This window comes from Pseudophryne corroboree, chromosome 3 (assembly GCF_028390025.1).
Source record: "Pseudophryne corroboree isolate aPseCor3 chromosome 3, aPseCor3.hap2, whole genome shotgun sequence".
NCBI lineage: Eukaryota > Metazoa > Chordata > Amphibia > Anura > Myobatrachidae > Pseudophryne > Pseudophryne corroboree.
This window is the reverse complement of record NC_086446.1, coordinates 646,286,004-646,313,635: the sequence shown is the minus strand read 5'-3', so window position 1 is coordinate 646,313,635 and position 27,632 is coordinate 646,286,004. Positions and strand designations below refer to the sequence as shown.

The following is a 27,632-nucleotide window of genomic DNA, read 5'->3' as shown; positions in this document are numbered from 1 at the left end:
CGGGACAGAGTTGGCCGCATCAGCGGCCTGCAGCTCAGTTTGCCAGCATCGGAAGACTGCACATGTGCAGCGGCCGCATCGCGTCTGCGCAACCTTACACATTGCAGCTGCATCTCGGAATGATGCGGCCGCAGTGTGATTGACAGCGGCGGGCGTTCGCAGGGTGGCAATGTGACGTTGGGTGGAGCGTGGCAGGCAGGCCATACGGGGGCATTCCGGTAGCATTTTCGGGGCAGCTGCATGACGTCACATGCAGCTGCTCCGATTTAAAAAAAAATGGTGGAGTGCTGTCTGACACTGCAGCCAGGCTGCGCTGCCAGCGGTCAGCCTTAAATCGATGCGTCCGCAATTCATGAGGTGGCGCTACACATGCTGGGCGGCATTGCCCTGTGCTGGGAGGCCCCCAGCATGTGAGGAGGAGATGGACGTAGAACTGGCTGCGTATGCAGAGATCTGCGTCCATCTCTGAATAAGGTCCAGACTTTGAAATATGAAAATATTGCACAGTAAATAGTACAAAAACAATATATAGACAAAACAATAAATGAAGACTTGTGGGTTGCTGTGCAGGCCATTGACATCACAAACTGTAATATACTATTACATAGACTATGTGGTATTATAGAGAGCGTGATGGGGAATACAACCCGATATTGCAATAACCACAAGGTAGCCTGGGCGTGAGTCAAATGAAAGTTTACCCAGACGGCCTTTTGTATATAGTTTACAGTTAACTAACGGCAGCATTAGCATATTTATAATGTAGCTACCTGTGCCAGATCCCATCAAACTTAAGGGCACCATACACTAGAACGATAATGCCTGATATATCGAGCCGATTTCGGGCATTCGGCTCGATATATCGAGTGAAATCGGGCATTTTGGAGGTGTTTCCGATCCGATGCGCGTTCCCGTGAGCATCGGATCGGATCCTCCAGATTGACCGTGCTGCACGAGCGATCATGTCCGACCTCGCAGGCATGGCTGGGATCGCACAACATACAGCGTATGCAAAAGGACAGCATACGATGTATCTTGGGTGATTCTGCCGCCCGGGAGGCTGCCAGGGTGATCGCCTGCGACATGACGGTCGGACATGTCGCATAAGTGTATGGGGCCCTTCTGATTCAGCTTGACGAGTAATAAATAAATGTCTGTCATGGGATATCGTGTTGTTATCAGAGTTTGTTTGTATAACAAAACACTAATTCCCGTTTATATTAAGTAGTGTATTGATCAAGTCCACAGTACTGTAGACCTGGATTGAAAATATATGCAAAATATAGTTGTCAGTGCTGTTCAAGTACATGCAGTGTTGAGCAGTCATTCAGATTGTCTGGTTAATGTACATAAACATCTGCGTAATACTAAGAAAACATACTGTAGTAGTTATTTTCCCTGTAATCATTTTTAGATCTACCAAGAACACAGCAGCTAATTTGCAGTCAAATTGCTTAGTGTATCATTTCATGTCAGTTCTCTATGCACCCCCATTGCCTGCAGCCTGTGTATAGGCAGGGCAGTATTTACATGTGTGCTGCTGCTGTCAGCACTGTAAGTAGATACGTCCTGAAGTAGTGACAGCTTATGTTCTTTATTTCCAAAGGGAAACTATAAATATTCATAATTACCATAAAAAAACAGTTTTTGCTGCCTTGTAGTCTAAATATATGATGAATAAATCTAGGCTAGCTGGAATATATTATATTTCTCCTTCGTCCTAGAGGATGCTGGGGACTCCAAAAGGACCATGGGGTATAGACGGGATCCGCAGGAGACATGGGCACTTTAAGACTTTAAATGGGTGTGATCTGGCTCCTCCCTCTATGCCCCTCCTCCAGACCTCAGTTAGATTCTGTGCCCAGAGAGACTGGACACACACTAGGGGAGCTCTACAGAGGTTCTCTAGAAAAGACTTTCTGTTAGGTTTATTGTTTTCAGGGAGCACTGCTGGCAACAGTCTCCCTGCTTTGTGGGACTGAGGGGAGAGAAGCAGACCTACTTCTGTGAGTTAAAGGCTCTGCTTCATAGGCTACTGGACACCATTAGCTCCAGAGGGTCTGATCACTTGGTATAGCCTAGCTGCTCGTTCCCGGAGCCGCGCCGCCGTCCCCCTCACAGAGCCAGAAGAGAGAAGCTGGGTGAGTAACCGAAGCAAAGAAGACTTCAGTGAAGGCGGCAGAAGACATCAGTCTTGAAGGTACCGTGCAGCGATCTCGCTGCGCGCCAGTGCTCCCGCTCACAAACGGCACTACACGGGTGCAGGGCGCAGGGGGTGGCCCTGGGCAGCAATAAAACCTCTTTTTGGGATATGGCAAAGAGGTATACAGTGCCCAGGCACTGTATACAGACCCCCGCCAGTTTAAAAATAAGCGGGACTCAAGCGCGCCATTTAGGGGGCTGGACTTCGTCCTTCCAGCTCTTGTCAGCGCCATTTTCTCTCTTCACAGCAAGCTGCAGAGACGCTGGTCCTGGTCCTTCACTTCTGTCACAAGTAACAGGGTGCAAAAACAGGGGGGGGCACAGCATATTTGGTGTTGAATATATATATATATATAAAAGCGCTGCAAGGTCTGGGGCATTGTATATTCCTTCAGACCGGGTGAGACGCTGGGTGTGAGCTGACAAACTCCTTCTCTGTCTCTCTGAAGGGCCTTACTGTGGGTCTGTTCCCTATAGCCCAGTGTGATAGTGGGTGTCGGTACGCGTGTGTCGACATGTCTGAGGCTGAATGCTCTTCCCAGGAGGACGCTTGTGTGGGGCAGAACAGAATGTGGGAGTGACTCTGTCTGCGCCGCCGACTGCTGATTGGTAGATATGTGGAGTGTCTTAAATGCAAGTATGGCTTCGTTGCATAAGAGATTAGACAAATCTGAGTCTCAGAACCAAGCATGGAGACAATCCATGGAAGATGTTTTGTCACAAACTCAGACCCCCTCAGGGTCACAAAAACGTTCGTTTACCCAGATAGCAGACACAGATACCGACACGGATTCAAACTCCAAGTGTCGACTATGGTGATGCCAGGTTGAATCCTAAACTGGCTAAGAGCATTCAGTACATGATTGTGGCAATAAAAGAAGTGTTACATATCATGGAAGACCCTGCTGTTCCTGAGACAAGGGTCTGTATGTTTAAAGGAAAGAAATCTCCGGTAACATTTTCTCCCTCTCATGAACTGAATACTCTTTTTGAATCGGCTTGGGAAATTCCTGACAAAAAGTTGCTGATTCCCAAGAGAATTATTATGGCATATCCGTTTCCCTCTGAGGATAGGAAAAAGTGGGAGTCGACCCCCAATGTGGACAAGGCTCTAGCACGGCTGTCCAAGAAGGTGGCGCTTCCGTCCCCTGACACAGCGGCCCTAAAGGATCCTGCGGATCGTAAGCAGGAAACTACCTTGAAATCTATTTATGTCACTACGGGTACACTGCTCAGACCTGCAGTGGCATCAGCATGGGTGAGTAGTGCAATTGAAAAGTGGGCAGATAACTTATTATCTGACATGGACACCCTGGATAGGGATAGCGTTCTTTTGACGCTGGGTCATATCTGGGACGCTGCAGTCTATCTAAGGGAGGCTGCGAGAGATATTGGCCTCTTGGGATCAAGGGCCAATGCCATGGCATTCTCGGCTAGGAGAGCATTATGGACTCATCAATGGAATGGTGATGCTGACTCTAAGAGGGCTATGGAGGCACTGCCGTATAAGGGTGGTGTTTGTTTGGTGAGGGACTCGCGGACCTGGTATCTACAGCTACCGCGGGTAAGTCATCTTTTCTACCTTTTGTCCCTCCACAGCAAAAGAAAACGCCTCAGTATCAGATGCAGTCCTTTCGGTCTAGTAAATTCAGAAAAGGACGAGGGTCCTCCTTCCTTGCTGCTAGAGGTAAGGGAAGGGGAAAAAGATCACCGGCTGTGGCAAGCTCCCAGGAGCAGAAGTCCTCCCCGGCTTCTGCCAAGTCCACCGCATGACGCTGGGGCTCCGCTGCGGGAGTCCGCACCGGTGGGGGCACGTCTTCAGCTTTTCAGTCGGGTCTGGGCTCACTCAGGCCTGGATCCTTGGGTGCTGGAAATTGTGGCCCAAGGATACAAACTGGTGTTTCAAGACGTGCCCCCCCACCGATTTTTCAAATCGGCCTTGCCAGCTTCTCTTCCGGAAAGAGAAGTGGTGTGCGCTGCAATACAAAAGCTGTGTCAACAGCAAGTCATTGTCATGGTACCCCCGTCACATCGGGGAGAAGGGTTTTATTCAAGCCTGTTCGTGGTCCCGAAGCCGGATGGCTCGGTCAGACCGATTCTGAACTTAAAATCCCTCAATCTATATGTGAAAAGATTCAAATTCAAAATGGAATCTCTCCGAGCAGTGATTTCCAGTCTGGAAGGGGGGGATTTTATGGTGTCAGTCGACATAAAGGATGCTTACCTACATGTCCCCATATATCCTCCTCATCAGGCTTACCTGAGGTTTGCTATTTAGGATTGTCATTACCAATTTCAGACGTTGTCGTTTGGTCTTTCCACGGCCCCGAGGATTTTCACCAAAGTAATGGCGGAAATTATGGTGCTCCTGCGCAAGCAGGGTGTCACAATTATCCCGTACTTGGTCGATCCTCTGATAAAGGCGAGGTCAAAGGAGAAGTTACTAAAAAACGTTGCGCTCTCCCTGACAGTTCTACAGCAACATGGTTGGCTCCTAAATTTGCCAAAGTCACAGTTGATTCCGACAACACGGCTGTCGTTCTTGGGCATGATTCTGGACACGGAACTGCAGAGAATTTTTCTCCCGCTGGAAAAAGCTCTGGAAATACAGAACATGGTCAAGGAGATTCTGAAACCGGCAAGGGTGTCAATTCATCAATGCACTTGGGTGCTGGGGAAGATGGTGGCGGCCTACAAGGACATCCCGTTAGGCAGGTTCCATGCCAGGGTTTTTCAGTGGGACCTGTTGGACAAGTGGTCCGGGTCTCACCTACACATGCACCGTAAGATAAGCCTATCTCCCAGGGCCAGGATTTCTCTCCTGTGGTGGCTCTAAAGTTCTCACCTTCTAGAGGGACGCAGGTTCGGGATGCAGGATTGGATCCTAGTAACCACGGATGCAAGTCTCCGAGGTTGGGGAGCAGTCACACAGGGACAAAATTTCCAGGGAAAATGGTCAAGCCAGGAGGCTTGTCTGCACATAAACATTCTGGAATTAAGGGCTATCTACAACGGCCTTCTACAAGCAAAACATCTTCTTCGCGGCCTGCCTGTCCTGATTCAGTCGGACAACATAACAGCAGTGGCGCACATAAACCGCCAGGGCGGAACAAGGAGCAGAGCTGCGATGGCGGAGGCCACAAAAGTTCTTTGCTGGGCGTAAAAACAGGCAAGCGCTCTGTCGGCGGTCTTCATTCCAAGCGTGGACAACTGGGAAGCAGACTTCCTCAGCAGACACGATCTCCATCCAGGAGAGTGGGGTCTTCATCAAGAGGTATTTGCAGAAGTGACAAGTCGTTGGGGAATTCTCCAAATAGACATGATGGCGTCTCGCCTCAACAAGAAACTTCAGACATACTGTTCCAGGTCGAGGGACCCTCAAGTGGACGCCCTAGTGACACCGTGGGTGCATCAGTCGGTCTATGTATTCCCTCCACTTCCACTCATCCCAAAGGTGATACAGATCATAAGAAGAACAAGGGTTCAGGTGATACTCGTTGTTCCAGAGGGCCTGGTATCCGGATCTTCAGGAATTACTCATAGAAGATCCCTGGCCTCTTCCTCTACGAGAGGATCTGTTACAGCAAGGGCCGTGCGTGTTCCAAGACTTACCGCGGTTGCGTTTGATGGCGTGGCGGTTGAACGCAAAATCCTAGCGCGAAAGGGTATTTCCGGTGAGGTCATCCCCACTCTACTGAAAGCTAGCAAGGAGGTAACAACGAAGCATTACCACCGTATTTGGAGAAAATATGTGTCTTGGTGTGAATCCAAAAAGGCTCCTACGGAAGAATTTCAGCTGGGTCGGTTTCTCCATTTTTTACAAGCAGGTGTGGATGCGGGCCTGAAGTTAGGCTCCATTAAAGTGCAGATTTTGGTCTTCTCAATTCTCTTTCAAAGGGAATTGGCCTCGCTTCCAGAAGTACAGACTTTTGTGAAAGGCGTGCTGCACATCCAACCTCCATTTGTGCCCCCAGTGGCACCATGGGACCTTAACGTGGTGTTACAGTTCCTTATGTCACATTGGTTTGAACCTTTACAAACAGTTGAGTTGAAATTTCTCACTTGGAAAGTGGTCATGGTGTTGGCCTTGGCGTCCGCAAGGCGGGTGTCGGAATTGGCGGCTTTGACTCACAAAAGCCCCTATTTGATTTTCCACGAGGATAGAGCGGAGTTGAGGACTCGTCAACAATTTTTACCCAAGGTGGTTTCTTCGTTTCACATGAACCAACCTATTGTGGTACCTGTGGCTTCTGAAGCCTTGGCTGATTCAAAGTCTCTCGATGTGGTCAGAGCTTTGAAAATGTATGTTGCCAGAACGGCTCGTATTAGGAAAACGGAGGCTCTGTTTGTCCTGTACGCTTCCAACAAGATTGGGGCTCCTGCTTCCAAGCAGACTGCTGCACGCTGGATCTGTAATGCGATTCAGCATGCTCATTCTACGGCTGGATTGCCGTTACCGAAATCAGTGAAGGCCCATTCCACCAGGAAGGTGGGCTCATCTTGGGCGGCTGCCCGGGGAGTCTCGGCGCTACAACTTTGCCAAGCAGCTACTTGGTCGGGTTCAAACACTTTTGCAAAATTCTACAAGTTTAATACCCTGGCTGATGAGGACCTCATGTTTGCTCAATCGGTGCTGCAGAGTCATCCGCACTCTCCCGCCCGGTCTGGAGCTTTGGTATAAACCCCATGGTCCTTTTGGAGTCCCCAGCATCCTCTTGGACGAAGGAGAAAATAGGATTTTAATACCTACCGGTAAATCCTTTTCTCTTAGTCCGTAGAGGATGCTGGGCGCCTGTCCCAGTGCGGACTCTACCTGCAGTGCTTGTTCATGGTTATTGCTTTTGCTACACAAAGGTTGTGTTTTGGTTTCGATCAGCCTGTTGCTGATTCTTTTTTGGTTCATGCTGTTAACTGGTTTTAGTTAAATGCCATATTGTACGGTGTGTTGTGGTGTCAGCTGGTATGTATCTCACCCTTGGTTAACAAAAATCCTTTTCCTCGAAATGTCCGTCTCCTTGGGCACAGTTCCTATAACTGAGGTCTGGAGGAGGGGCATAGAGGGAGGAGCCAGTTCACACCCATTTAAAGTCTTAAAGTGCCCATGTCTCCTGCGGATCCCGTCTATAACCCATGGTCCTTTTGGAGTCCCCAGCATCCTCTACGGACTAAGAGAAAAGGATTTACCGGTAGGTATTAAAATCCTATTTACTGTACACTCTTAGAATAGAGTAACATAGAAACATGGAAACATAGAATTTGACGTCAGATAAGAACCACTTGGACCATCTAGTCTGTCCATGTACATGTATACGGCCATCTTTTCGTATGAGCTCAATGGGCAGTTGCCTAAGGGCCCCACAATTCTAGGGTCCTGCAATAGTAGCAAGGCATTCAGCGGCACAGGCAAGCAAGTAGCATCCCCGCTGGAAAGTGCTGACAGTTTAGGCCATCCCCACCATGTGACTGACTCTAGCAGGGCAGCTGCTGAAGTGAGTGACAGGCAGCTGACAGTGTAGTCACCTCCCCCCTCCCCCGTGATTGGCTGCAGAAGGGCACCTGGCAGCACTGTCCAGACAAGCTAGTGGCAGCACAGCGGGGACTGCTGCAGCCAAAGCGCTAGTGAAATGAGTGAGACAGGGGCAGCCAATAAATGATAAGCAGCCTGTACAGGCTAGTCACACACTGGCCGTGCAGGCTGCACTGCAGGAGAAGATGTGATGGGCAGCCAGACATGAAGGTATGTGAGGAGCGGAGGTGCTGTTGGGACACTGCAGCCCCGCTCTCTGATACCGGCTGAGGCTGCTCTCACTGTGAGTTAAGGAAGATGATGGAGGGGAGGATGTAGGTGATGTGTGAGGCTAAGAGGATGATGAGGTGGTAGTGGTGGGGGGATGAGGAAGGAAGATGATGGAGGGGAGGATGTAGGTGATGTGTGAGGCTAGGAGGATGATGAGGTGGTAGTGGTGGGGGGATGAGGAAGGAAGATGATGGAGGGGAGGATGTAGGTGATGTGTGAGGCTAGGAGGATGATGAGGTGGTAGTGGTGGGGGGATGAGGAAGGAAGATGATGGAGGGGAGGATGTAGGTGATGTGTGAGGCTAGGAGGATGATGAGGTGGTAGTGGTGGGGGGATGAGGAAGGAAGATGATGGAGGGGAGGATGTAGGTGATGTGTGAGGCTAGGAGGATGATGAGGTGGTAGTGGTGGGGGGATGAGGAAGGAAGATGATGGAGGGGAGGATGTAGGTGATGTGTGAGGCTAGGAGGATGATGAGATGGTAGTGGTGGGGGGATGAGGAAGGAAGATGATGGAGGGGAGGATGTAGGTGATGTGTGAGGCTAGGAGGATGATGAGGTGGTAGTGGTGGGGGGATGAGGAAGGAAGATGATGGAGGGGAGGATGTAGGTGATGTGTGAGGCTAGGAGGATGATGAGGTGGTAGTGGTGGGGGGATGAGGAAGGAAGATGATGGAGGGGAGGATGTAGGTGATGTGTGAGGCTAGGAGGATGATGAGGTGGTAGTGGTGGGGGGATGAGGAAGTAAGATGATGGAGGGGAGGATGTAGGTGATGTGTGAGGCTAGGAGGATGATGAGGTGGTAGTGGTGGGGGGATGAGGAAGGAAGATGATGGAGGGGAGGATGTAGGTGATGTGTGAGGCTAGGAGGATGATGAGGTGGTAGTGGTGGGGGGATGAGGAAGGAAGATGATGGAGGGGAGGATGTAGGTGATGTGTGAGGCTAGGAGGATGATGAGGTGGTAGTGGTGGGGGGATGAGGAAGGAAGATGATGGAGGGGAGGATGTAGGTGATGTGTGAGGCTAGGAGGATGATGAGGTGGTAGTGGTGGGGGGATGAGGAAGGAAGATGATGGAGGGGAGGATGTAGGTGATGTGTGAGGCTAGGAGGATGATGAGGTGGTAGTGGTGGGGGGATGAGGAAGGAAGATGATGGAGGGGAGGATGTAGGTGATGTGTGAGGCTAGGAGGATGATGAGGTGGTAGTGGTGGGGGGATGAGGAAGGAAGATGATGGAGGGGAGGATGTAGGTGATGTGTGAGGCTAGGAGGATGATGAGGTGGTAGTGGTGGGGGGATGAGGAAGGAAGATGATGGAGGGGAGGATGTAGGTGATGTGTGAGGCTAGGAGGATGATGAGGTGGTAGTGGTGGGGGGATGAGGAAGGAAGATGATGGAGGGGAGGATGTAGGTGATGTGTGAGGCTAGGAGGATGATGAGGTGGTAGTGGTGGGGGGATGAGGAAGGAAGATGATGGAGGGGAGGATGTAGGTGATGTGTGAGGCTAGGAGGATGATGAGGTGGTAGTGGTGGGGGGATGAGGAAGGAAGATGATGGAGGGGAGGATGTAGGTGATGTGTGAGGCTAGGAGGATGATGAGGTGGTAGTGGTGGGGGGATGAGGAAGGAAGATGATGGAGGGGAGGATGTAGGTGATGTGTGAGGCTAGGAGGATGATGAGGTGGTAGTGGTGGGGGGATGAGGAAGGAAGATGATGGAGGTGAGGATGTAGGTGATGTGTGAGGCTAGGAGGATGATGAGGTGGTAGTGGTGGGGGGATGAGGAAGGAAGATGATGGAGGGGAGGATGTAGGTGATGTGTGAGGCTAGGAGGATGATGAGGTGGTAGTGGTGGGGGGATGAGGAAGTAAGATGATGGAGGGGAGGATGTAGGTGATGTGTGAGGCTAGGAGGATGATGAGGTGGTAGTGGTGGGGGGATGAGGAAGGAAGATGATGGAGGGGAGGATGTAGGTGATGTGTGAGGCTAGGAGGATGATGAGGTGGTAGTGGTGGGGGGATGAGGAAGGAAGATGATGGAGGGGAGGATGTAGGTGATGTGTGAGGCTAGGAGGATGATGAGGTGGTAGTGGTGGGGGGATGAGGAAGGAAGATGATGGAGGGGAGGATGTAGGTGATGTGTGAGGCTAGGAGGATGATGAGGTGGTAGTGGTGGGGGGATGAGGAAGGAAGATGATGGAGGGGAGGATGTAGGTGATGTGTGAGGCTAGGAGGATGATGAGGTGGTAGTGGTGGGGGGATGAGGAAGGAAGATGATGGAGGGGAGGATGTAGGTGATGTGTGAGGCTAGGAGGATGATGAGGTGGTAGTGGTGGGGGGATGAGGAAGGAAGATGATGGAGGGGAGGATGTAGGTGATGTGTGAGGCTAGGAGGATGATGAGGTGGTAGTGGTGGGGGGATGAGGAAGGAAGATGATGGAGGGGAGGATGTAGGTGATGTGTGAGGCTAGGAGGATGATGAGGTGGTAGTGGTGGGGGGATGAGGAAGGAAGATGATGGAGGGGAGGATGTAGGTGATGTGTGAGGCTAGGAGGATGATGAGGTGGTAGTGGTGGGGGGATGAGGAAGGAAGATGATGGAGGGGAGGATGTAGGTGATGTGTGAGGATAGGAGGATGATGAGGTGGTGGTGGTGGGGGGATGAGGAAGGAAGATGATGGAGGGGAGGATGTAGGTGATGTGTGAGGCTAGGAGGATGATGAGGTGGTAGTGGTGGGGGGATGAGGAAGGAAGATGATGGAGGGGAGGATGTAGGTGATGTGTGAGGCTAGGAGGATGATGAGGTGGTGGTGGTGGGGGGATGAGGAAGGAAGATGATGGAGGGGAGGATGTAGGTGATGTGTGAGGATAGGAGGATGATGAGGTGGTGGTGGTGGGGGGATGAGGAAGGAAGATGATGGAGGGGAGGATGTAGGTGATGTGTGAGGCTAGGAGGATGATGAGGTGGTAGTGGTGGGGGGATGAGGAAGGAAGATGATGGAGGGGAGGATGTAGGTGATGTGTGAGGCTAGGAGGATGATGAGGTAGTAGTGGTGGGGGGATGAGGAAGGAAGATGATGGAGGGGAGGATGTAGGTGATCTGTGAGTCTAGGAGGATGATGAGGTGGTAGTGGTGGGGGGATGAGGAAGGAAGATGATGGAGGGGAGGATGTAGGTGATGTGTGAGGCTAGGAGGATGATGAGGTGGTAGTGGTGGGGGGATGAGGAAGGAAGATGATGGAGGGGAGGATGTAGGTGATGTGTGAGGCTAGGAGGATGATGAGGTGGTAGTGGTGGGGGGATGAGGAAGGAAGATGATGGAGGGGAGGATGTAGGTGATGTGTGAGGCTAGGAGGATGATGAGGTGGTAGTGGTGGGGGATGAGGAAGGAAGATGATGGAGGGGAGGATGTATGTGATGTGTGAGGCTAGGAGGATGATGAGGTGGTAGTGGTGGGGGGATGAGGAAGGAAGATGATGGAGGGGAGGATGTAGGTGATGTGTGAGGCTAGGAGGATGATGAGGTGGTAGTGGTGGGGGGATGAGGAAGGAAGATGATGGAGGGGAGGATGTAGGTGATGTGTGAGGATAGGAGGATGATGAGGTGGTGGTGGTGGGGGGATGAGGGAAGGAGGATGATGGAGGGGAGGATGATGAGGCGGGGGGGGGGGGTAATGAGAGGATGATGGAGGGGAGGATGAGGCCAAAGTGTGAGGCTAGGAGGAGGATGTATTGAGGGGAGAGTGTGAGGGAAGGAGGATGATGATGTGGCAGGGGGGTGAGGAAGGGGGATAATGGAGGTGAGGATGATAAGGCAGCAGGGAAGGAGGATGGTGGAGGGGAGGATGAGGGCAGTGTGGAGGTAGGAGGCTAAGGAGGCAGTGTGGGGGGGGGTGAGGTAAGGTGGATGACGGAATGGAGGATGAGGACAATGTGTGAGGCTATGATGAGGATGGAGTGTGAGGGAGGAAGACAGAGGATGGAGTAAAGGATGTGAACATGGTGTGCAAGGGCAAACACAGGATTTTCATGAGGGGGGGGGGGTATTTTATTCTTCTTCCCCTTCTGTTTATCCTGTGTTTCATTAGATTTCTATTCCTGCGAATGGGTGGGTATGTGCCTCAGTGCATTGCTTTTCCCGGGGCCTACACTGCTTTTAAAACGTTCCTGTACACACACACACTTACACACTAGGGTTAATTTTTGTTGGGGGACATACCAGTATATTTTTGGATTATGGAAGGAAACCGGAGTACCTGGAGGAATCCCACGCAAGCACAGAGAGAATATACAAACTCCACATAGTTAGGTCCATGGTGGTAATCAAACCCACGTGAACAGCACGTGAGTAGTAGGAGTACTTGTCATCAAGTTTTACGGACGCTTTTTTTTATTTTATTGGACGGCTGGAGGAAGCAGACATCTGTCCCAACATCGCATTTTGCCTGCGTGCTTTTTGACAATTAAATATAATGTGACAAAAGTTCATAGTAAAGTAAGGAGGGGTATACTTTCTGTGTACATAGGCCCTCATTCCGAGTTGTTCGCTCGGTAAAAATCTTCGCATCGCAGCGATTTTCCGCTTAATGCGCATGCGCAATGTTCGCACTGCGACTGCGCCAAGTAAATTTGCTATGCACTTAGTAATTTTACTCACGGCTTTTTCATCGTTCTGGCGATCGTAATGTGATTGACAGGAAATGGGTGTTACTGGGCGGAAACAGGCCGTTTTATGGGCGTGTGGGAAAAAACGCTACCGTTTCCGGAAAAAACGCAGGAGTGGCCGGAGAAGTGTCTGGGCGAACGCTGGGAGTGTTTGTGACGTCAAACCAGGAACGACAAGCACTGAACTGATCGCAGATGCCGAGTAAGTCTGAAGCTACTCAGAAACTGCTACGAGGTGTGTAATCGCAATATTGCGAATACATCGTTCGCATTTTTAAGATGCTAAGATTCACTCCCAGTAGGCGGTGGCTTAGCGTGAGCAACTCTGCTAAAATCGCTTTGCGAGCGAACAACTCGGAATGACCTCCATAGTTCAAGATTGACCTGCTGTATTTCTGTGCTTTATCTTTTCATTTATATATATTCAGAAATACCTAGTAATGAATCTCACAGAGATAACTATTTTGGTTTCTAAGTTACTTCGGGCAGTTTAATGCATGATGGATTTCCTGAGTGCTAGTTTCTGGATGTCAGCAGAATTCTTGTTTACTGGGAGGTCAGAATTATTGTGATAACATATCGTTCCGCACTTCCTGGTTATAAATGTGTTAGTCTAGCTGTAGGTAATGATCATGAAAGCAATTTGCACAACCTTTAGCATAAGGTGAGCAGATGCTCTATGTTAATAGGTACAATATTGCTTGTTGATATATTCACTCAAGCAGATTTCCCCAAGGATCTTCATGTACAGAGACATTAGAGAGATTACAGATACCTGGGCCAATATTTACTAAGAATTCGAGTTTGTCCGATTTTTTTTCTAAGTCCCAATCCGGGAATTCACTAAGCACCAATCTCGGCAGTGTTTGGACTATTCGTAATGGTTTGATTTGCAAAGTTCCGAAATAAGAATGAATAGACCATCAGTCAAACACGGCTGTTATTTCATACAATACGGGCATTCACTATTCATTCTTATTTGGGTGTTAGTTTCTGAGTGCTCAAGTGCGGGTCTGTTTTTTTTCGAATCGTTAAAAAAAGCAGCAAAAAAATAGACCTGCTTTTTCCAGTCGAGTTTGGGTTTGGATAACCATGGACGGATCAGTGAGATCTGTGCATGGTTATCTATGGGAAAGGGTCTGTTTAGTGTAAAAACTGAAATAAAAATTGCGTGGGGTCCCCCCTCCTAAGCATAACTAGCCTCGGGCTCTTTGAGCCGGTCCTGGTTGAAAAAATATGGGGGAAAAAATGACAGGGGTTCCCCCATATTTCTTCAACCAGCACCGGGCACTGCGCCTGGTCCTGGTTCCAAAAATACGGGGGACAAAAAGCGTAGGGGTCCCACGTATTTTTGAAACCAGCACCGGGCTACATTAGCCAGGTACATAATGCCACAGCCGGGGGACACTTTTATACTGGTCCCTGCGGCCCTGGCATTACATACCCAACTAGTCACCCCTGGCCGGGGTACCCTGGAGGAGTGGGAACCCCTTAAATCAAGGGGTCCCCCCCCTCCAGCCACCCAAGGGCCAGGGGTGAAGCCCGAGGCTGTCTCCCCCATCCAAGGGCGGCGGATGGGGGGCTGATAGCCTTTTTAAAAAATGTGAATATTGTTTTTAGTAGCAGTACTACAAGTCCCAGCAAGCCTCCCCCGCAAGCTGGTACTTGGAGAACCACAAGTACCAGCATGCAGTGGAAAACCGGGCCCGCTGGTACCTGCAGTACTACTACTAAAAAAATACCCCAAAAAAACAGGACACACACACCGTGAAAGTATAAGTTTATTACATACATGCACACCTCCATACATACATACTTACCTATGTTCCCACGAGGCTCGGTCCTCTTCTCCATGTAGAATCCTTGGGGTACCTGTGAAAAAAATTATACTCACATAATCCAGTGTAGAATCAGACCTTTGTATAATCCACGTACTTGGCAAAATAATAAAACGGAAACCCGACCACGCACTGAAAGGGGTCCCATGTTTACACATGGGACCCCTTTCCCCGACTGCCAGGACCCCCCCTGACTCCTGTCAAAGAGGGTCCCTTCAGCCAATCAGGGAGCGCCACGTCGTGGCACTCTCCTGATTGGCTGTGTGCTCCTGTAGTGTCTGTGAGGCAGCACACGGCACAGATACAATGTAGCGCCTATGCGCTCCATTGTAGCCAATGGTGAGAACTTTGCGGTCAGCGGTGAGGTTACTTTCGGTTAACCGCTGACCGCAAAGTTCCCACCATTGGCTACAATGGAGCGCATAGGCGCTACATTGTATCTGTGCCGTGTGCTGCCACACAGACACTACAGGAGCACACAGCCAATCAGGAGAGTGCCACGACGTGGCGCTCCCTGATTGGCTGAAGGGACCCTCTTTGACAGGAGTCAGGGGGGGGGTCCTGGCAGTCGGGGAAAGGGGTCCCATGTGTAAACATGGGACCCCTTTCAGTGCATGGTCGGGTTTCCGTTTTATTATTTTGCCAAGTACGTGGATTATACAAAGGTCTGATTCTACACTGGATTATGTGAGTATTATTTTTTTCACAGGTACCCCAAGGATTCTACATGGAGAAGAGGACCGAGCCTCGTGGGAACATAGGTAAGTATGTATGTATGTATGGAGGTGTGCATGTATGTAATAAACTTATACTTTCACGGTGTGTGTGTGTCCTGTTTTTTTTGGGGTATTTTTTAGTAGTAGTACTACAGGTACCAGCGGGCCCGGTTTTCCACCGCATGCTGGTACTTGTGGTTCTCCAAGTACCAGCTTGCGGGGGAGGCTTGCTGGGACTTGTAGTACTGCTACTAAAAACAATATTCACATTTTTTAAAAAGGCTATCAGCCCCCCATCCGCCGCCCTTGGATGGGGGGGACAGCCTCGGGCTTCACCCCTGGCCCTTGGGTGGCTGGAGGGGGGGACCCCTTGATTTAAGGGGTTCCCACTCCTCCAGGGTACCCCGGCCAGGGGTGACTAGTTGGGTAAGTAATGCCAGGGCCGCAGGGACCAGTATAAAAGTGTCCCCCGGCTGTGGCATTATGTACCTGGCTAGTGGAGCCCGGAGCTGGTTTCAAAAATACGGGGGACCCCTACGCTTTTTGTCCCCCGTATTTTTGGAACCAGGACCAGGCGCAGAGCCCGGTGCTGGTTGATTAAATATGGGGGAACCGCTGTCATTTTTCCCCCCATATTTTTTCAACCAGGACCGGCTCAAAGAGCCCGAGGCTGGTTGTGCTTAGGAGGGGGGACCCCACGCAATTTTTTCCAGATTTTTTAAGACTTTAAACAACTTTTTAAGGTACACAATGAAGCCCTGCACGGATCTCACAGATCCGGCCGGGATTCCTTGTGTTTTGTCAGGCAGTGTTTTACTCATCACTCCCGTAAAACACTGCCTGATATTACGAATCACATCGACATCGGAAAAAACGATTGTGCAAAACTCGGCAGCTTAGTGAATGATCGTATCAGGATTCAAAAAGTTGCAGTAAAATGCACCCGATACCATTCGAGTTCAAACACCCTTCAAAACGGCAAAAACACAAATCTTTGTAAATATACCCCCTGGTGTAAGTTATTAGAACCTTTCTGACAACACCAGACACATGCTGAGATGTAAGGGCGTAGTCAGAACTTTGTGTGACCCATAGCAGCATTTGTCCCATTGCTTTTAGAGAGACACCTCTCTCTCCACAGCAGTTGTTCATTGTATGCCCCACATTAATGCCTTAGTTCATTTTATGCACCACGTTAGTGCTCAAGTTCATTCTATGCACCATAGTAATGCTCTAGTTCACATTATACCATGCACTGCTTCCAATTCATATTATGCTACACAGGGGCGTAGGGAGGGCGGTTCCGGTGGAGCGCAAGCTCCAGGCGCTGGAAACTTCAGAGGGCGCCTGGCAGCGCTGCAGGGACCGTTACTTACGCCGCACGTCCTTAGTAGCTTTGCCCGACTCGGTCAGCACAGGCTCTTCCAAGAGGCGGCCTGGGATCACAGCAGCAGTGAGACAGAGCAGCAGGCACAGCAGGGTTCTGACTGGCTGTACCTGCTTAGCTCCAGTCACCCAGGCGGCTGCATAGGTGGAGGTTCCGGCTCCATAGTAGAGGCAGGCGCTGCATTATGACAGCTGGGAGGAGGCAGAGACCTGGCTGCTGTGAGAAAGCTTCTCCCTTCACACACACCAGCTGGGGGAGGAGATGGGGGAGTGGCCATATTAGAGGCAGGCTGCAGCACAGTACTTAGCATTCAGATATAGCTGAGAGGTCTGTAGTGGGCCGGATTCAATTGTTCGAGCCCACCCTTCTGCCCCCTATCGCGCCTGCCAGCGGTATTCTAATGTTACTGTCGACGGGCACAACAACTCCGGAGGTAGCGAGCTGTAATGCGTCTAAAGAGTCCCATTTGGGCGCCCAAACGGGTCTCTTCACGATCACACCCATAAACTTTAGTCGGGTTTAGGAGCTTGACGAGCTTAAACCAGACTGGAATGAGCGCGATCAGTGTGATAGCGGGGCACATTTGAATATCACCCCTCTCTCTCCCGACACTTTAGACGGGAGACAGCGGGTGCGATATCATTTTTTTTCCGCTCCAGTGTCCCACATTCATCAGACGGGATGCAGTTATAGTGCCGGCTGTCAGGATCCCGGCGATCAGGAGACCGATGCCGGAATCTCGACAGCCAACATTTTACTGTTGGTCGGAATCCCGACACCCACCCGTAATTCCCACTCGGGCCCGAAGCATGGCAAGTGAACTTGCTGCCTATATACCAGCAGGCGGGATGCCGCTATCGATATACTAACAGCCGGCATCCCGTCTACTGGTATATCATACCACACCTCACCGAACACCCAACTTAATACTTTCATAAGTATTGCACTGCAGCCATAGACCAGTATATAGGTGATTTTTTTTTTTATTCCTGTAGGGGACATTGTGGGAGTGCTATTCTTTTCCCCCCTGTGGAGGCTATTGTGTTTTTTTCTCTCAGTGGGGTTCAATGCTTTCTTCCCTGTTGGGAACTATGTGTTTGTGTGTATATGGGGAAGGGGCGCCATGACGTGAGCTTGCTCCGGGAGCTATGGCTCCACGCTACGCCTCTGATGCTACATTGTAGTGAACCCAGTTCACTATACATCACACTGTAGTGCTGCCAGGACCTATTATGCTATATACTGTATTTCATCCAAGTCAGAGTGTCCCCAGTACATATTATGTCATATTATTATAATGCCCCCATTTCATATTAGCCACACTGCACTGCCCCTATGAGTTTTATACAATACTGTAATGTCTACAGTATTATGCAACACTGTAGTTCCCAGTTCGGGTGTAGTATGGTATGCCGGAGGGCGGGCTCCCGGCGACCGGCATACCGACAGCGTGGCAAGCGCAAATGAGCCCTTTGCGGGCTCGCTGCGCTCGCCACGCTGCGGGCACGGTATTTATTCTCCCTCCAGGGGGGTCGTTGGCCCCCCTACAAGGGAGAAAATCTGTCGGTATGCCGGCTGTCGGGATTCCGGCGCCAGTATACTGTGCGCCGGGATCCGGACAGTCGGCAACCTGAAGACCACCCCCCAGTTCATTCTGAGCCATTACAGTGTCCCCAGTTTATAGTATGCCTCATTACAGTGCTTCTGTTCAGATTATCTGGGATATTCAATTAGCAGCGACAACGGACTTTTCCCACGAAACGCAATTACATCCTATTCATTTTTCCAGGAAAATGTATTGGTGATAATTTTTTCACAAATTTCACTTCACCTACTCTGAGCAGGTGAAAAGTTGGGAAAAGTCACTATTTTAAGGTAAACATGTTTGGATATGGGGGGGTAATTCCAAGTTGATCGCAGCAGGATTTTTTTTAGCAGTTGGGCAAAACCATAACATGTGCAGATAGAGTTAGATTTGGGTGGGTTATTTTATTTCTGTGCAGGGTAAATACTGGCTGCTTTATTTTTACACTGCAAATTAGATTGCAGATTGAACACACCACACCCAAATCTAACTCTCTCTGCACATGTTATATCTGCCTCCCCTGCAGTGCACATGGTTTTGCCCAACTGCTAAAAAAAAATCCTGCTGCGATCAACTTGGAATTACCCCCATGGGGGGTAATTCTGAGTTGATCACAGCAGGAACTTTGTTAGCAGTTGGGCAAAACCATGGGGGTCATTCCGAGTTGTTCGCTCGTTGCCGATTTTTGCTATATTGCGATTAGTCGCTTACTGCGCATGCGCAAGGTTCGCAGAGCGCATGCGCTTAGTTATTTTACACAAAAGTTAGGTATTTTACTCACGGCATAACAAGGTTTTTTCATCGTCCTGGTGATCGTACTGTGATTGACAGGAAGTGGGTGTTTCTGGGCGGAAACTGCCCGTTTTCTGGGAGTGTGCGAAAAAACGTTGGCGTTTCTGGGAAAAACGCGGGAGTGGCTGGAGAAACGGGGGAGTGTCTGGGCGAACGCTGGGTGTGTTTGTGACGTCAAACCAGGAACGAAACTAACTGAACTGATCGCAGTGTAGGAGTAAGTCTCGAGCTACTCAGAAACTGCTAAGAAATTTCTATTCGCAATTCTGCTAATCTTTTGTTCGCAATTCTGCTATGCTAAGATACACTCCCAGAGGGCGGCGGCTTAGCGTGTGCAATGCTGCTAAAAGCAGCTAGCGAGCGAACAACTCGGAATGAGGGCCCATGTGCACTGCAGGGGAGGCAGATATAACATGTGCAGAGAGAGTTAGATTTGGGTGGGTTATTTTGTTTCTGTGCAGGGTAAATACTGGCTGCTTTATTTTTACACTGCAATTTAGATTGCAGATTGAACACACCCCACCCAAATCTAACTCTCTCTGCACATGTTATATCTGCCTCCCCTGCAGTGCACATGGTTTTGCCCAACTGCTAACAAATGCCGTCATTCCGAGTTGTTCGCTCGTAGCCGAGTTTCGCTATATTGCGATTAGTCGCTTACTGCGCATGCGCAAGGTTTGCAGAGCATGTGCAATGCTGCTAAAAGCAGCTAGCGAGCGAACAACTCGGAATGAGGGCCAAAGTTCCTGCTGCGATCAACTCAGAATTACCCCCATGGGCCCTCATTCCGAGTTGTTCGCTCGCTAGCTGCTTTTAGCAGCATTGCACACACTAAGCCGCCGCCTACTGGGAGTGAATCTTAGCTTTGCAGAATTGCGAACGAAAGATTCGCATAATTGCGAATAGAAATTTCTTTGCAGTTTCTGAGTAGCTCGAGACTTACTCTGCCACTGCGATCAGTTCAGTCAGTTTCGTTCCTGGTTTGACGTCACAAACACACTCAGCGTTCGCCCAGACACTCCCCCGTTTCTCCAGCCACTCCTGCAATTTTCCCAGAAACGGCAGCGTTTTTCCGCACACACCCATAAAACGGCCAGTTTCCGCCCAGAAACACCCACTTCCTGTCAATCACACAACGATCAGCAGAACGAAGAAAAAGCCTCGTTATGCCGTGAGTAAAATACCTAACTTTTGTGTAAAATAACTAAGCGCATGCGCTCTGCGAACCTTGCGCATGCGCAGTAAGCGACTAATCGCAATATAGCGAAACTCGGCAACGAGCGAACAACTCAGAATGAGGGCCCTGGTACAGAACTCCTGGGACACCCCCCTTAATGACTAATTAGGCACGTTGACGTTTTTAATTATTTTTAATTGCCCAATAATGCATACTTGCCTACCTGACCCTCCCCATGAGGGAGAAAATGCTCTGTTCCTGGACTTTCCTGGTAATGTATGATTGCCATCACCTGTGGTGAAACACCTTTCTTATCAATTAACTAGCTCACCACAGGTGATGGCAATTATACATTACCAGGAAAGTCCAGGAACAGAGCATTTTCTCCCTCATGGAGAGGGTCAGGTAGGCAAGTATGCAATAATGACATGTAATTTTTGGGGTGAAAAAGTACAAAGTGATGGAAATTGGGGTTCAAGGTATGGGACAGGTATATTGGGGTGCTTTATGAGTGGGACAGGTATTTTTAGGCTTGCAGGTGGGAGCATACCTCCCAACATGACCCTCTCCAGGAGGGACAATATGTTCTGCTCCTGGACTATCCTCTTAATGTATGATTGCCGGCACCTGTGCTGAACAGGTTAATGGATAAGAAAGGTGTTTCAGCACAGGTACTGGTAATCATACAGTAAAAGGGAAGTCCAGAAGCAGAGCGTTCTGTCCCTCTTGGAGAGGGTCATGTTGGGAGGTATGGTGGGAGTAATCAGTCTGTTTCCATTTTTTTTAAAGTACCCTAAAATGACCCAAATATATACTTATACCCATTTTCATGTTCCCCAAATTTAATAAGAGCATTTATTTTGCACAAAAACACTTGCTTTCTATAATTTTTTGCATTTAAAAAAAATGCATATAACAGCCATTTCACACAATTTAAGTCCCCAAAAACTCTCTAATGCGATCTCTAATACACTTCTCTTCTGTTTTCCTATGTTAGTTTAGCATTTTTTGGGGTACAGGCTGATTTCCCCATTCTCACCTACACTTTTCACTGCAACAATTTTCACGTGAAACCCGTTTGAAATTGAATAGGTCGAAAAACGGGAGCGCGCATACCCGCGAAAAGCTGTTTTTGAGGCAATTTTCACCCTATTGCGGGCAAAAAATTGTTGCGAATTTGCGGATAATTGAATACCCCAATATGCCTCATTACAGTAACCAAGATAAGATTATGCCACATTACAGTGCCTCCAGTTCATATTATGCTATCCTATAGTGCATCTAGTTCATATTGTGCCACATTACAGTGCACCAGTTCTTATTATATAACATGACATTGCCCTCATGTTCACATTATGATAATTACAGTGATCCCAGTTCAGAATATGCCCCAGTACAGTGCCTCCAATTCACTACACACCCATCTTTCCATTATAGCATCCATTAGACACACCACTCACCGCAAATGGAATGTCTCCCCATTAGGCAGCCTTATCCTAAATAGAAGTCTGGTAAAAGATTATAATCCCAATGACCTCTTTTCTTCATCCTATATGCCAATGGTGACATTTCAAATTCTCCATCAGTATTGGCAGTTTATGAATCTTACACGACAGCACCAGGTCTGCAGGGCGTGCATAGAAGATTGTAAATGTAAAGACAGAGTAGGAGGGTGCAGCGATCAACCAGCTCCTTCTTCCAAATGCAGATAATTCCACTTTGGGTGGAGATCTTAATTTCAGCATACTGTCCCGTTCTGGAACAATCCTAATCCCAGACCCCAGCTCACTTCACAAAGACTGTAACCAGGGACAGGGAAAAACTCAAGTGGGCCCCACTGCTTGGTGGCCCCACCTCCTCCCTTATGTGTCAGGTCCTAAATTGTGGACTCAAATAATACATTGTTACCCTACTAGTGGGTCAGTAATTTGGGAGAGCAGGACCATGTACTAGTTGCTGACATGGGTTCGCTACCTCTACATTCCCCATGGTGGGTCCTTTATGCCCCAGTCCAACACTGGCCATCATCAAGGAGAAGCCTACTCTTCGAAGTGCCAGGCTCACTGGATAGCTCAACTGTGCCTGTGAGGGTGTAACGGAAGTGCAGGAGATGGACCATCTCAATGTAAAGTTTTACTGAGAGAGAGAGTGAGAGACAGAGACCGCCACCTATGTGAGTGTTGATGAGTCTCCATTTCAGGCTGGGCATAGGGCCAGACTTATTTTCTTAGCTGACAATTCCAGGAACTGGTAAACAATGACCTGAGTAATGGGGTGGTAGCCGGAGTGAAAAGTAGGGTTGAATAATGGTTTCTTGAGAATAGGAAATAGGACTGGATGTTCAGGATGGAAGATGATGTGCCAGTGGACAAAAACAGGCGAAACAGCTAGGTTCCTGCAGGCATGGAGGGGAAAGGCATGGAATAGTTGGGATGTAAGTGGATTAAGGAGAATGTAGTGGGAATTGCAGAAAAGCAAATTGACTGTGGAAAAGATACAGCAGGGACTGGTTGAATTAGTGGAGTACGAAATCAGGATCAATTTGTAAAGTAGAAGGTCTGCTATGGGGCAAGAATATTTCCATTGGCACTCTGCAGTGTGGGATCAATTTTGCAAGTTGCACATCTGCTTGGCGTGCCAGGATTGGGATTTGGATCCATGGAGACTATGGGCCTAATTCAGAACTGATCGGGTCTAAACTGCACATGCGCTGCAGTGCGCTGGCGCATGCCAGACAGCCAACGGCCGTCTCAGTCCTGCGATTGCTTCCGCCTGATTGACAGGCAGAGGCATTTGCTGGGCGGGAGGGGGCGGGCCGGCGATGTTTGGCCGCCGTTTTAGGGGCGCAGTCCGGGCAACGCAGGCGTGTCCGGACCGTGCGGGGGGCGAGCCACGACTGCTGTGTGATGTCACACGCAGCTGCTGCGACCCTCACGGCGATGAGTAGCTCCCTGCCAGCGGGCAGGAACTGCACTGGTGGGGAGCTACTCTTCAAGTATAAAAGCATCACTGCTGTGTGATGCTTTTGTACTTGTGCGATGGGGCAGTGCCTGGCATGCAGGGTGGACTACCTCCGTGCTGGGCGTCCTCCCGCATGTCAGGGAAGCTGATCATAGATGTGCTAAATTTAGCACATCTACGATTAGGTCTGAATTAGGCCCTATGTGTGCTGGCTGGAGATGCCTCATCTAGAGCTGCAATGAGTTTAGTGTTTTATAATGAGATATTATCGTTAAGTCATGTCCACACCGATGAAATGTCAACATAAATGTCAAGGTGGTCTAGCAATGACTTATCTGTTCCAGTGGGTCTGGTTATTTCAGCGGTGTCTTCCAGGTCCAGTGGTCAGGTGATGATAGCTTCTGGCGATGAGTATGACTAACCCCTAACCCTACCCCCTAAACCTGACCTTCCCACTAGTGCCTAATCCTATTCTCCCCTGATGGGCAAATTAACAATAAAAGGGTGCCCATGTGCAGAGTGGCCTCACACCCCTTACGCGGCCCCGTCTTCCCTGTGATATTGTGGCACATGCACACACAAGATCAAAACCTCAGGCACAGTTGAGGGACCCATCTGTCAGCACAAGGTGTGTATAAATACTCTGTATGCAGGGTGTTTGGGGACCCCTGGTCCCAGGGGCCTGTTCACACCGAACACCTTGCACCCATTATAAGTACCGCCTATGCTACAACTCCTGCAGCCTAACTCTAACCCACCTCCCGTAGCCTAATCCTAACCTAACCCACTGCCTGTAGCCTAATCCTAACCCTCTGTTGTCAGTCCATGCAAAATGTAATCTCATATTTAGACATTGAACATGTTAACATTCTACATATGCCGACATGTTCAATGTCAACATTTTAATAATGTCAACGTAATCACTGCTGACAGTGTGATGTCAGCATTATGACTGTTGACAATGGGCCTAATTCACCAAGGATAGCAATTGCAAAACTGTTTGCTGCAGCTTTGTGATTACAATCCTTAACAATGCAATTGCAGGCGGAGGTGCATAGTACCTCCGTCCTGCATTTACGATGCTGTCGCATCTTAAATGAACATCGCGACCAGAAAACATCAGGTCCAGGGTGGGTCCATCCTGATGGGTGACAGATGATGTCTACTAGGAGACCACATGAGGAAGTAAGCGGGATGAATTTCTTGGATTAAGTGTCATCCTTGGCCAGGAGAAGGTGGTTGATAAAGTCAGCCAGGGACAGGGAGGTTGATACAATGTGTAGCTTAGAGGATAGTTGCAATTAGTGTAGTCCTGGTAGTGATGAGTAATGAAGGGAAGGGCTGAGCTGTTAATGAGAGAAAGAGAGAAAGAAAGAGAGAAAGAGAGAGAGGAAGAGAAGACAAGTAAAAAGAGTTTAGACAAATGTGTGGTAAATGATAAGGATATGTGATTTACATGGAAGAGAGTAGCGAAATCAAACGGTGCAGAGCAGTAGAGTAATAGTAGTAAATAAGGAGAATGCTCTACAGGGGTTATAGAAGTAGTAGTTGAGAACTGAGAGCCCAAATGAAAAAGTAGAAAGGTTATTATTAGACCATGGTTTAAAACCAGAAAGTAAGCGGCGAATGTGAGGTCACAAACAGCAATCGCAAAAAAAATAATGACAAAATTATTGTGAAAAAGCAGTTCTTTGTGCATGTCATACTTTTGCACTACTAACCATTGTACAGACCTTTTTGGCCTCTTATAAATAAGCTATAATAGTAATAATAAAAAATGCTGTTGCGGCAATCATGATTTGTAAACAGTTACGATATAGTTCAGTGACGTCATCCTGCACAAACACCAAACATGCAGTTTCTGACTATATCATCAGCTTGACCTGCATGTACAGACAATAGGCAATATCGTTAACGATATTGTCGTTATTGTCCACATCATTCAAAACTTCATCTAGTGTGTACCCAATTAAGACTCACAGCAGAGTGTTTTCCTTCAGTAGCAGTTTTCCCAAATACAGTCCCCCCCTCCTTAAGTTTTGATTGTGTAAATGTTACAGCAATACTACATAAATCTGCATACATATTACATATACACTTATTATTATTACATTTTATTTATAAGGCGCCACAAGTGTTTCGCAGTGCCGTACAAAGGACAGCACAGGGAGACACTTGTAACAAACCCACATTTGAAGCAAACAGGCTCAAAAACACTAACTACAGTATACAGCCTGACTAGGCTTATAATATGTAGAGTAAAACAGAGATGTGATCAGTGACTGGAATTAACTCTAACAATAATTTACAACGTCCTAATCAAAGACGACATTGACGTAGCTGAATAATTAAACAAGTTTTTCTCATCAGTATTCACAAGAGAGGACCAGATGGCGGAATTGATGTATAACGTCAGCAATGAGAATGTCCCACTGTAAAGTGCTTATTTAAGTGAGAAAGAAGTCTGTGACAGATTAAAAAAATTAAGATTAATAAATCACCTGGTCCCGATGGAATTCACCCAAGAGTTCTCATGGAGCTACAATCTGAATTAGCAAGAACCCTATATTTGATTTTCATGGACTCACTTACATCAGGGATGATTCCCAAAGACTGGCGTTTAGCAGAAGTAGTGCCAATATTTAAAAAGGGAAGTAAATCTGAACCGGGTAATTATAGACCAGTAAGTCTTACATCTATAGTGGGGAAAAGTGCTGGAAGGTATTTTAAGGGATAGAATACAGGAGTTCCTTGAAACCAATAAGGTTATTAATAGAAACCAAAATGGATTTGTGAAGGATAGATCATGTCAAACTAACTTAATAGGCTTTTATGAAACAGTTAGTGCAAACCTAGATTAGGGTAAAGAGGTGGATATAATCTTTTTAGACTAATCTTTCGATATAGTACCTCACATGAGACTAATCTACAAGTTAAGAGAACTTGGGCTAGTAATTGGTTGGATAAAAGGGTGGTGGTAAATGGAACTTTTTCAAAATGGACTGAGGTACTCAGTGGTGTGCCACAGGGGTCTGTACTTGGACTACCATTGCTCAACATTCTCATACATGATCTAGAAGCAGGCTAGAGAGCAGGGGTGTCTTAAGCAAGGGGGGGGCCTGTGTGCAGACTCCGGGTGGGCCCCCTACTCTCCACGGCGCCGTAGACTCCGACACTGTGCCGGAGCATACTGCGCATGCGTAGGTCTCAGGAAACATGGCACTCACCATGTTCCGGAGAAAAAATTCAAACTGCGCATGGCGACGGCCATTTTGGAAGGTATTTTTTGTGCGACAACATTGGCTGCAGCGCCCGCCGCTGGACTCCGGAGAGAGGTGAGTATTAAAATATGGGTGCAATGTGTGCGGTGTGGGCCCCCCCCTGGACCCAGGGGCCGTGTGCACCGCACACATTGCACCCATAATAGAAATGCCAATGCTAGAGAGCATAGTGTCAATTCTTGCAGACGATACCAAATTGTGTAATGTTATAAATTCGGAAGAGGATGCTGAGTCTCTTCAGAACGACTTATTTAAACTGGAAGCATGGGCTTCAAAATGGAGAATGAGGTTCAATATAGACAAATGTAAAGTAATGCACTTCGATAGTAAGAACAAGAACACTACCTTCATACTAAATGGGGAAAAACGAGGGTATTCTGTACTGGAAAAAGATTTAGGTGTTCACATAGATATCAAACTTAACAGTAGTACCCAAAGTAGGAATGCAGCAAAAAAGGCAAACAAGGTATTAGCATGCATTAAGCAGTGAATTGTGGACACCCGCTTAGGTTAGAGGAGAGGAGATTTCGCTCACTGAGACAAAAAGGTTTCTTCACAGTACAGACAATACGTATTTGGAATTCCCTGCCTGAGAGAGTAGTAATGGCGGACTCGGTCATTACTTTTAAGAATGGGCTTGATAAATTCCTAATGGATAATGATATACAGGGTTATGGTGGGTAAATCATGTACTATAGTAATAAAAAACTGAGTATTTTAGTTTACAGCTAAACATTCACCACAGTCAAAATTAGTCTTAATAATACTTCAGTGTAGGAGACCATTAACAGGCTGAACTCGATGGAAATTATTTTTCTTTTTTCAACCTCAGAAACTATGTTACAATGGCAGCAATACTAAAGTGTACAAAAGACAGCATACCACAGAATGAATAAAATAGATAAAATAACACAGCTTTGCAGTCTAGGAGTAACTGGTGTAACGCCTTTTCATTGAGCATATTAGATTGTTTCTCTACCCAAAATGTTGTTGTTGTTGTTTTTTTCATTTGGCTACTGTCTGTAATATAAAGTACCTATTGTCTTGACATTCATGAAACACAGTAATCTGCTAAATAAATGGCCCCTAGACATATCAGGGTGTATTTCTGGTTTGTCACATATTTGAAATCTGTATCATGAGCCCTGGCAGTGTTATAATTGGTCAGTATTGTGATGTCAGTTCATGCTACATTCCCAGGGGGAACAACCATTGTGGCCATCTGTACAATTGCTCCTG

General features: G+C 48.2%; 1 protein-coding gene across 3 annotated transcripts in view; it reads left to right on the top strand.

The window, feature by feature from the left end:
* Positions 1–27,632, top strand: part of SLC16A9 (solute carrier family 16 member 9) — an 84,338-nt gene that overhangs the window by 36,190 nt on the left and 20,516 nt on the right. The window lies entirely within an intron of this gene.